The following is a 12604-nucleotide window of genomic DNA, read 5'->3' as shown; positions in this document are numbered from 1 at the left end:
GATCATTATGGAAATCAAAATATGTCTTAAGAACAACAAAAATTAGAATATACAAAACAGTTATCAGGCCTACAGCTACATATGCATGCGTACCATGGGTGCTTAAAAAATTAGAAACAGACCTTTAAGAAAGATGGGAGGGGAAAATACAAAGAGCATATATGAAGGTGTGAAAGTAGATGGTCAATGGAGCAAAAGGAATAATAAAGAACTTTAAGAAGAACTTATAATGAACCAAAAATAACGACGGTATTCAAAGCGCAGAAAAAAAAGAGATTTTTAGACATTGAAAGAATAGGAAAGGAAAGAATGCCGAAAATTGTACTATCACGAAAGCGATGGAAGAACACCGTATATGAAAACTGACAAAAAAAGTAATATTGAGAATTGGAAAGAAAAAGCATTGGACAGAATTCAATGAAAGGAAGTGGTAAAGAAATGTATGGAAAGACTATAAGAAATTTTAAATGTATTTTGAATAAATAAATGTAAATAGTAATTGTAATGGAACAATAAACCTTTCAGTCCTAGGCCTTCAAGGCCTGTTGAGATTTATAAATAAATAAATAAATAAATCTTTAATTTTAATATATTTTGAGGATTATAACCATCAGAAAAACAAACTAAAACACATATATTGATAATTTTACGTTGATTGATTTAGTAATTATTATTATGTCAATTTCCAATGATATTAATTTTATATATTCTTTTTTTTTCAGAACTGTACTGGATAATTTGAAGACTGTTTAAATGTAAGTAGTTTTTATAAACTTAAAGTTGTTTTAAGCTAATACAGATTTATAACCCAAAAAGAGAATATTTTAGAATAAAATTCTATTAAGTTTCTGGGATGATCCCAACCTTCGAAAAATGCTCTTTTTGAATTTCTGGACACATAGACTATTTTTTTTTCGTATCTGATTGAATTAAAAGATTGACTATTGATATGTTAATTTTCTCTCTTTAGACTTGTGCTACTATGTTGTAGACCTTATACCTTATGCACGATGGTAATACATTCACTAATATTTACACTTCTAGTGTGCATAATACAATTTATTGTTTGGATCTTTTTTTGTCGTGCGCGTTTTAAAGTTTGTAATATAACAACGTATATAATGCCAGGTTTACACGTATCCAGTTACTGGCGCTAGTCGCACTGCACGACAGCGCTGGTATGGTACTGGTATCACGTAAACACTTTTTTGCGCCAGTGCAGCGCTGACTGCCAGCGATGTCTCGAATAGAAAACCGATCAATTTTTCATGCCAGTGGCCCTCGTCCGCGTTCCCTGTAAGTCCACGTCTGCGGTTGTAGACACGTGTAAATACATCATTCCAGTCGCTGGCGTACCTGTAAAGAGTACAACACACAACTGATTTCGCCAAGTAGGAACTGGCGTGCCAGTTAGACTGACACCAGCTACTGGATACGTGTAAACATGCCTGTCCTAGTCAAGCACTGGCATTCTAGTAAGACTGGTGCCAGTTACTGAATACGTGTAAACTGGCTTTGTATGAAGAAATACTTAAGATCGCCATATTTACTATTAAATCTAGTTGACGTAGATAAGAAAAAGGGGAGAGCTGATTTTATCCATACTGCTTTCACTCCCTCTTAAGGTAAAATTCACTCATTCCATATACCTATGGCATCAAAAAGGAGTGAGCTCTAGAGGGACTCGAATTTCTGTATGGTCTTATAGAAATATTCACTAAGATCCGGCTGTTTTAGTTATCGCCTGGGTACTTTTCATTCTCTATTGTCTCCATATTTGAATCTCAGCATCTCTGTACGTTTTCTAGTTCTATAGGGCGATTTCACTTCTTGCACATATTTCGGTCTTGAGCGCTGTTTATCCAGTTGCTTGTTTGCTCCATCTGGTTGGTAGTTTACCTCTATTTTATTTATCCTCTCTGCGTCTCCATATTATTAGTCTTCTGGTCTTCTGTCTTCCTTGGTGACTCCCAACTTCGCTCCCTCCATTCCTCTCTGCACCACTCCCAGTTTGTTTTGTCGTGGTTAATGTTTTAGTGCCGTATGTGATCACAGATAAACAAATTGATCATACACTCAGCTTTTCAAACTAATGGGAATGTTCGACTTAATTACGTCTTTCAGCTTCCTAAGAGCCGCCCAGACCTATACGATGATATATCTCGCAATTTTTGATTATTCTTACCAACTCTTATCTCATGACCCAAGTATTTATATTCATGGACTTGTTCCATATCTTCTCCATCTATCCGTAAATTATTACTCACTATCAGATTGGTCAAGAATTTTGGTTTTTGAAAATTTATATATATATATATATATATATATATATATATATATATATATATATATATATTTATATATATATATATTGTGACGATTAGGGTTTATAGAAAATAATTTATAAGTTATATACTACATAATATTAGATATTTGGTTGTTTTAAATAAGTTATATACTAGAGAATTTAATAAAAATATATTTATGTGAGGGCATTTTTAATAAATTAGCATATAATAATTGTAAAAAGTTGTATTTAGTAATTTTAATGTTGTAAATAGATTTAAGTGAGCCATGTGCCTAGGCAACCAACTATACATACTCCAAGTGTCAAATTAAGAATCATAATTACGAATATAAGTGGGGTTATATTATTTGAAATGTGTATTTTATTAAATTAGAGTGTAAGTTACTAATTTAATTATATATTCTGATCTGAAAAGCCTAAATGTAAACAAAATTATTAATAGAAAAGAATGGAATTCTCTGGATCTCCGGAGATGGCCATGTTTGCGAAATGGTTTGTTCCAGAAAATTCAGACATGTATTAAATAGAACTGAATAGAACATGATATCTTACGAGATGGTTCTAGAAATCCAAAAACATATAAATACCCGTGATTTGGATTCAAGATGGCAGTTTTTAGCAGTTTTATCATGAAAGTTAGTTAGAAGATAGATACATTTACTTAGTGAAGTCAATTGTTCAGAAGTTTTTGGAAGTTTTTAGTCAGAAGTCAGGCCAGTTTATTATGAAAGTTATTAGACACATTTAGTGAAGTAAATTGTTCAGAATTTTCAAGAAGTCAGTCAGAAAAGTTTAGTAAGAAATATGAAAGATTATTTGGAGTCAGAGAATCAGGTACAAATAGTCAAATTGTTTAATATAGTGAGTTAAATGAAGATTAAAAATTATGCATATAATTAATGCACATTTATAATTATACACAAATAATTATTGAAGATTATAAAAGTATATTGGAAGAAATTAAATTATATTGTGGTTGGAGATTAGTATAAATCAACTTATAATAATTGGATATTGGTATATTGAAAAGAAGAATAAATATAAATGCTGTTTGCTGGTTTGGTTGGTGGTATATAAATGCTGGTGAAGAAAAATATATCTTAAATTGGTAGAAGCTGATAATTGAAAAAAGAAATTTCACAAAAACAAGGATAACCGAAGTACGAAGACATTCAGTGGTGATTAGAATATATATAGTGGAAAACAGTTCATTTAGGCATTCAGTGAAAGAAAGGTACAAAATTTTGTTAATATAATTTAGTTAGTGTCATAACAATTTCAATTTTGAAGATAGTTTGTTTAAATTTTAGATTATCTATAGAATTTAATTAGTTTTATAAGAATATCAGTTTAAAGATAGTTTATTTTAATTTTACATTGACTAGGTTAGATATATATGTGTGTTTCATAATAGTTATAATAAAGATAATTTAAAAAAGTACTTACAAGCTAATTCTTTGAGAACCGCGATAAAAACCCTATATATTATATTATTAAAAATACTCATTGCTCTTCATTCAAACAAAAAACACATCATAACAATTTTGGCACCCAACGCGGTGGCTCTCTATTTAAAAGAATTAGTTTGGGAAGATAAGTGCTCTCATATAATTAAATTAATTATCAGTAGAAAGAAAAAGTATAGATTTTATTTTAATTATATTTGAACAAGTAGAGTCTCAAAATGTCTCAAGGAAAGAAAGGTACAAGAAGCAAAAAGAATGAAGAAGATGTGGAAGTAGAAACACAACCTATACAAGAGGAGAGTTTAGTTCAAGTTCCACAAGATACTGCAGAAATGAATCCAGAAAGAGAGGAAAATGTCAATATGGCAGCTTTGATGTCATTAATGATGCAGATGAACAAGACAATAGAAGAGAATTCAAAAGAAATCAAAGAAGACATAAAAAAATTGGAAGAGAATTCAAAAGAAGTCAAAGAAGACATGAAAAAAATGGAACAGAAATTGGAAGAGAATTATAGAAAATTAGAAAAGAAAATAGAAGATAATAATAATAAAATTGTAAAACAAATGGAAAAACAAATGGATAAAAAACTTGAAGCTGCAGAGAAAAAAGTTGCAAATGAAATAAAAAGTATACGGAATGACTACAAGAAAAGGATAGAAAATGAGAGGACAGAAGTAAAGAGGATTATTCAAGATAATAAGATAGATATAGAACAGAAAATAGAGTTACAGAAATGTAACTTAGAAGTAAAAATTAACGAAGACAGGAGAAACGCAGAAGAAAAATTAGACGATATACAACAAAATATCCAAATAAATAGTAATCAAATAAGAAATGTGGAACAGAGAATAGATGATATTTCACAAATGAGAGACATAGGGAGACCTTACTTAAATTTAACAAATGAGACTGGGATTAAATTCTCTGGTAATATAAAAAATTTGCATCCTAGAGTATACATAAATAGTTTAAAACATAAATTAAGATTTGTGAATAATATTAATGATATTAAAGATTATATTAGAATGACATTAAATGACAATGCAGCAACTTGGTTTGCTAGTATTGAGAATGATTTAGATAATTTTCAAACATTTGAAAATAAATTTTTAAATTATTATTGGGGTGAACTAGAGCAAGCCAAGTTTAGAGAAATTCTATATTTTGGAAAGTATAATCAAAATTTAAAATCAAATATGGTAGATTATGCATTGAAATTGATAACAGTTGCAAAATATTTAGAACCACCACTTAGAGAGGATGAAACAGTCTTAAATGTATCTAGACATTTTGATGCTGATGTTGTCCAAACAGTAACTGTACAAAATATTCAAACAATAGATAGTTTTATTAATTTTATTCAAAGAATACAAAGAGGCAATATGACAAGTAATAATAACAACAGAAAAAACAATAATAACTTTCAATATAATAAAAATGATATTCAACAATATAGACAATCATATAACATTAATACTAGGTATGGTAATAATTTACAAAATTTTAATAATAATAACAGTAATCCAAATAGACAGAACTTTAATAATAATACTAGTTATAATAGACAAAATTTTAATAATAATACTAATTATAATAGACAACATTTTAATGACAGTACTAATAATAATAGACAAGATTTTAATAATAGAAGAAATACAGAGCGACCTAACTATAACAGACAGGTAAATTGTGTTCGAAGGAATAGAAGCTGTGAAGACAGGGAACGAAGTAATACAAGGCAGGAAAATGTGAGTAGAAGTCATAGTAGGGAAAGACATAGGACATCAGATCCAAGTGGTCAGATACAATCTGACAATTCTAATAATCAAAATTTTGTGCAGTAAACTTTCTGAATTACAAGTTAGGCCATTGCTATTATGAAAAACCTTCTGAATTTATTTCTTTAGATGAAGATAAAATTATTGAATCTATTAATTTAATTTATATAAATGCTTTGGCCAAAAATAAAATGATTAAAATTATGATAGATACTGGTTCAGAAAGTACATTAGTCTCGGAGAATTTTATTTTTAATACATTAAAACTATCAGATATAATAAAGATTCCAAAAATTAAAATTATTGGTGCAAATAATAAGAAGTTGGGTGAAATTGATAAACTAGCCAATTTTAAAATTAATATTCTTAATAAAGAAATTAATATGCAAGGATTTATTGTCAAGGATTTATGTGTTGATATATTAATGGGAAATGATGAATTGGAAAAGAAGAAAGTAAAGATAGATTTTGAAAAAAAAATGGTAACTTTGGAAGGGCAAATAATTAAATTTATGCAGAAAGATGAGGTAGAAGAAGGAATAAGAGTTGATAGGATATTATTAAAAGAAAATAATGATGTTTATGAAGAAGAAATGTATTTTGATGATAGGGAAATGTCCCAAAAGAATGTAAAGAATAATTATTGTAGTGAATATTTAAGGAATGGAAGTTTTAAGCAGATGGATGCCTACGAGGCGGAGTGCGTAAAATTGGAAGCAAGGAATAATGAGTACATAATGAAGAATAATGTTATTTGTAAAGAAGAAGATATGATGAAAGTTTTAAATTGCCCTGAAGAATATAAATCAATAGTCATTTCCATATTGCAGCAACACAAGGGACTTGTCAATAAAGAAAATAGAATTGCACAGAATTATATCCATAGTATAAGAGTTAAGGAGGAAAAAGATTTTAAAACAAAATCATACCCAATACCATATAAATACAGAGAAGAAGTAAACAAAACAATTAATAATATGTTAGAAGATGGAATCATTGAGAAGGCAGACACACATTTTATCAACCCCATAGTAGTAGTACGAAAAAGATCAGGTGAAATCAGGTTATGTTTGGATGCAAGGAATATCAACAAGATTACTGAAAAGCAATTTGAAGCACCAATGAGTATAGATGGAATATTAGGAAGAATTACAGGAATGTCATTTTTCACTAAAATCGATTTACAGCATAGTTTCTGGTTAATACCTTTAGAAAGAAAAAGTAGACAGTATACAGGATTTCAGATAGATGGAGTAGTATATCAATTCAAAGTAGTACCATTTGGACTTCAATCATCTTGCAGTGCTCTATGTAGATGTCTTCATGATATTTTGGATCAATATGAACATTTTGTAATTCACTACATTGATGATATATTAATTTTTTCTAAAACGGCTGAAGATCATGAGAAACACCTAAAAACTATAATAAATAGATTAGACAAAGTTGGACTAAAAATAAATCAAGAAAAATGTACATTTTTTCAAAAAGAAGTCATATATCTAGGTTATAAACTTAACACTAAGGGAATCGAAATGGATCCAGAACGGACACAAGTCATTCAGGAATATAAAACACCACACAATTTAAGAACTTTAAGAGGATTTATTGGAATAATTAATTATTATAAAAGGATGATACCAGATCTAAGTATAAAAGAAATTCCATTACTTGAACTACTGAGAAAAGGTGTAAAATGGAGATGGGATCAGAGAAGAGAACTAGCATTCCAAGAAATTAAAAACATTTTTCTGTCAAATTTGAAAATATACTATCCTGACTATACACAGCCATTCATACTAAGAACAGATGCATCAATAGAGAGATTATCAGGGGTATTATTACAAATACATGATGGGGTCGAATACCCAATACAATTCATTTCAAGAATCACAAAGCCACATGAAAAGGGTTACTCAGTTTCAGAATTAGAACTAGCAAGTATAATACACTGTGTCACAAAATTAAGATTTTATTTGTTGGGTAATGAATTTACAATAGAAACAGATCACCAAGCTTTAACGTCTATATTAAATAACAAATATGGAAACAGTAGAATACATCGGTGGAGTCTAATACTTAGTGAATACTGCTTTGAAATCAAATACATTTCTGGAAAATCCAATATAGTGGCAGATGCTTTATCAAGGTTAGAAAATACACCACAAAAAGGGCAGCGAACAATAAAAATTGGATTAAATCAATTAGTAGAAAGTACAGGATTATATTCTAAAGAAGAAATTATAAGAGATCAGATCAATTTGAGTGAAAAACAAAAAGTCCTTAGGAAAGATGGGGTATATTATAAAATAATAAATGGCATAGAAGTATATGTAATAACTAGAACTTTAGCAAAGAAAATATTGAAAAATTTACATAACAATTATATGCATATTGGTTCAAGAAAGCTATGGATGCTATTTAGGGACAATTATTTTGCAAAGAATGACATAAGTATAGCAAAAGAAATTACTACCCAATGCCCAATATGTCAACTAAACAAAGAAAAGAATTTCAAAAACCAGCACACATATAAATCTAATGTTGTATATGAAAAACTAAATACAGTTTCCATGGATTTTATTTCAAATTTAGTTCTCAGTCCAACAGGAAAAAAGCATATACTAGTGATAGTTGATTTATATACAAAATTTATTAAACTATATCCCTGCTCCAGAACAAATGTTAAAACATTAAAATTATATATTAATCAATTTTTCGAAGAAATAGGACCATTTAGAAATTGCATAATAGATAATGCTACATATTTTAACAACCAAAAATTTCGGACATTTTGTGAGAAAAAGGGAATCAACATTCATTTTACAAGTATCAGACATCCTCAGGCAAATCCTGCAGAAAGATATATTAAAGAAGTTATAAAATATTTAAGGATACTGTGCCAAAACCAACATGAAACTTGGCAGCAACATATACCACAAGTAGAGTATTTTTTAAATAATACACATAATTTGAATACAGAAGAAGTACCAGAATATTTAATGTTTGGCCATATAGGAAACAGAAAGTGGATTAGTGAATATAATCAGGATATGTTAGAACAAGTAATGCAGAAAGTGAATAACCGAATTAGGAGGAAAGCTGAAAAATATATCAGAAGACAAAATCGAAATATAAAAAAACCAATCACATTTCAAAAAGGAGACCTAGTGTTAATTCGTTCACTTAGAAAAAGTAATGTTAAAGAAAACCGTTGTAAGAAATTACAACCAATGTTTGAAGGTCCATATACAATTGAAAATCAGAATGGACTAAATAGTTATGTGTTAATAGATGCAGAGAACAGACTAAGAGGCATATTTCATATCAACGACATTTTTCAATATCATGAAGAGATTGAATAATGATTTCTATACCTTTAACACAAATATAATAACACTAATAACTTACTGATATATCCATTTTATTCAATAGACTTGATTTGTTAAATAGATGGTAGATTTCATTATTTTGAATCAATTTGACATCATACTTGTTGAATTTTGTATATATGGAAATTAATTTGTACCCTAAAAATCATAATTTGGGGTTAGATACAGAATTGATTGTGTAAATGTCTTTATAAAAAGTGTAAAACTTACCAATTCATATGGATAAAAGCCTTTTGAATGGAAATAATTCCTAGATTTTGTCTATAAATAAACAGAACACCATATCTATTATATTTTTAATTAAGGTTATATTTTATTCTCTGATATCGCATCCATTGTTCCATTTGACATGACAGTTTGACCATAGAATAGCCGAACTGTGATCCGTTGTTCTCTGTTTTGACATAGACAGCGAACAGGGATGTATTTAACACATTTTAAATAAAAAAAAAAAAAATTTTGATTTATTAAATTTAATAAGGTATGAGAAAATTAATATTTAAAAAAATAATAAGTAAATTATTTATTTTAAATATTATTTTGGGGTATTGTGACGATTAGGGTTTATAGAAAATAATTTATAAGTTATATACTACATAATATTAGATATTTGGTTGTTTTAAATAAGTTATATACTAGAGAATTTAATAAAAATATATTTATGTGAGGGCATTTTTAATAAATTAGCATATAATAATTGTAAAAAGTTGTATTTAGTAATTTTAATGTTGTAAATAGATTTAAGTGAGCCATGTGCCTAGGCAACCAACTATACATACTCCAAGTGTCAAATTAAGAATCATAATTACGAATATAAGTGGGGTTATATTATTTGAAATGTGTATTTTATTAAATTAGAGTGTAAGTTACTAATTTAATTATATATTCTGATCTGAAAAGCCTAAATGTAAACAAAATTATTAATAGAAAAGAATGGAATTCTCTGGATCTCCGGAGATGGCCATGTTTGCGAAATGGTTTGTTCCAGAAAATTCAGACATGTATTAAATAGAACTGAATAGAACATGATATCTTACGAGATGGTTCTAGAAATCCAAAAACATATAAATACCCGTGATTTGGATTCAAGATGGCAGTTTTTAGCAGTTTTATCATGAAAGTTAGTTAGAAGATAGATACATTTACTTAGTGAAGTCAATTGTTCAGAAGTTTTTGGAAGTTTTTAGTCAGAAGTCAGGCCAGTTTATTATGAAAGTTATTAGACACATTTAGTGAAGTAAATTGTTCAGAATTTTCAAGAAGTCAGTCAGAAAAGTTTAGTAAGAAATATGAAAGATTATTTGGAGTCAGAGAATCAGGTACAAATAGTCAAATTGTTTAATATAGTGAGTTAAATGAAGATTAAAAATTATGCATATAATTAATGCACATTTATAATTATACACAAATAATTATTGAAGATTATAAAAGTATATTGGAAGAAATTAAATTATATTGTGGTTGGAGATTAGTATAAATCAACTTATAATAATTGGATATTGGTATATTGAAAAGAAGAATAAATATAAATGCTGTTTGCTGGTTTGGTTGGTGGTATATAAATGCTGGTGAAGAAAAATATATCTTAAATTGGTAGAAGCTGATAATTGAAAAAAGAAATTTCACAAAAACAAGGATAACCGAAGTACGAAGACATTCAGTGGTGATTAGAATATATATAGTGGAAAACAGTTCATTTAGGCATTCAGTGAAAGAAAGGTACAAAATTTTGTTAATATAATTTAGTTAGTGTCATAACAATTTCAATTTTGAAGATAGTTTGTTTAAATTTTAGATTGTCTATAGAATTTAATTAGTTTTATAAGAATATCAGTTTAAAGATAGTTTATTTTAATTTTACATTGACTAGGTTAGATATATATGTGTGTTTCATAATAGTTATAATAAAGATAATTTAAAAAAGTACTTACAAGCTAATTCTTTGAGAACCGCGATAAAAACCCTATATATTATATTATTAAAAATACTCATTGCTCTTCATTCAAACAAAAAACACATCATAACATAACATATATATATATATATATATATGAATTATTTTCCTATCAATAAACTCAGGAATACCTACCTTAAAACATAAACTAACTGTTTCCTTTCGAAGAACTACCTTTTTTTTTAAACAACAATTACCTATGGTATTTCCTGAACTATTGAATGTCCTCTCACTTCCCATCAAGTTTTTATACTTTTCCCATAATTTTATATCTCTGCTCTCTAGTAACAAATAATTGATGGGCAAATCCATCATTATTTAGCCTCTACATAACTTGATCGCGCATAGAGGATAGAGCAAGCAGATAATAAGGTGCATTTCCAAGCATCGGCAGCGTCGAACAAAACACAACACAATAACAGCGAAATAATTGTTCGGGAGCAGTGGGCTGTGACCGAGGCCGACGTGACCTTGAAAGCGCGAATCGGTCAAGTAGGTGACGTCAGCAGCATCAGAGAGAACTCTCCTTGCGGTTGGAGAAGAGTAATTTTTAGGCCTGTCCACAAACGTGGAATGTTCAAATTACAATATTAGTTTTCAGAAAATAAATACTAGGCAACTGGGTATAATTTTGTATATATATATATATATATATATATATATATATATATATATATATATATATATATATCTTTTCTTTTTTAGTCAAAACTGTTTCAATAAAGTCCTTATCAGAATATGGTAATATGGAAATAGAGACAGTGATAATATCAATATGTGTGTACAATATTTATTTTTAGAATAATTTTTCACGTTACGGCAAGAGGGATTTAGATTTGAATAAATTTTTTTAGTTTTGGTTTTAATTTTTTTTTAATTTTTACGATTTAAAGCAATAATAACTTTTAATATTTGCGAAAATACTTTACAATAATATACAAATCAAAATAATGTTTTACTGTATAATTTTATAGCAGACAATTTTTGACAATTGTCGATGAATTTTTTGATATGGAGTCAGATAATAGTTGACGAACATCTTGAAGTTTAAATGTTGTATTATTTCTAGCGGCATAACCCTTCATTTGAGCCAAGATTAGTTCTATGAGGTTAAGTTCACAGTGATAATCGCAACACTTTAACTCCATATTCTTTTGCTATTTGTACTTCTTAAATTTTGGTGAATATTATTTGCATAGCTGCAATAACTCTTTTTTGAGTAACCTTTTGCTTTGGTTATTAGCCAATTCAAGAGTTCTTGCTTTCTCCATTTAGTGTTAGGTAACGGTTCCTTTAATCTTGAATGGTAACTGGATTTGTCCATGACTATTACAGCTTTGGTCGGTAATAAATCTATCATTTGACTGAAATATTCCTCAAAAACATCAACAGTCATTTCTTCATGGTAGTCGTTCGTAGAATTTGAAATAAAATCTAGCAAGCCTCCATCAACAAATCCTCCATCTTCTCCAATATGAGTGATAATTAAACGGTGACCTTTACCATTTGGAACTTTTAAGCCCTTAGATAAACCTTGTATAAATGCCTCACGAGCGTTTTTATTACAAAATGCCCTTCATTTATCCATGTTTCATCTAAATAAAAAATGTTTTTGCTTTCTCTCTTCAATTTTCGAATTTCCCTTAAATATTGCCTTCTACAACAAATAATTTCTTCTTTGTCTATGATCACAGATTTTCTAT

At 28.5% G+C, this 12604-nt stretch overlaps 1 protein-coding gene across 2 annotated transcripts in view; it reads left to right on the top strand.

The window, feature by feature from the left end:
- The window catches only part of EcR (Ecdysone receptor), a 995783-nt gene that overhangs the window by 529957 nt on the left and 453222 nt on the right, over positions 1-12604 (top strand). For both annotated transcript variants that reach the window (XM_072523096.1, XM_072523095.1), the window contains exon 4: positions 723-755. The gene's annotated coding sequence lies outside the window, so the exon portion shown is untranslated. The remainder of the gene's footprint in view (positions 1-722; positions 756-12604) is intronic.

Source organism: Diabrotica undecimpunctata, chromosome 2 (assembly GCF_040954645.1).
Source record: "Diabrotica undecimpunctata isolate CICGRU chromosome 2, icDiaUnde3, whole genome shotgun sequence".
In the NCBI taxonomy this organism is placed as follows: domain Eukaryota; kingdom Metazoa; phylum Arthropoda; class Insecta; order Coleoptera; family Chrysomelidae; genus Diabrotica; species Diabrotica undecimpunctata.
Note: the sequence above shows the minus strand (reverse complement) of the source record. Positions and strands in the feature narration are given on the sequence as shown.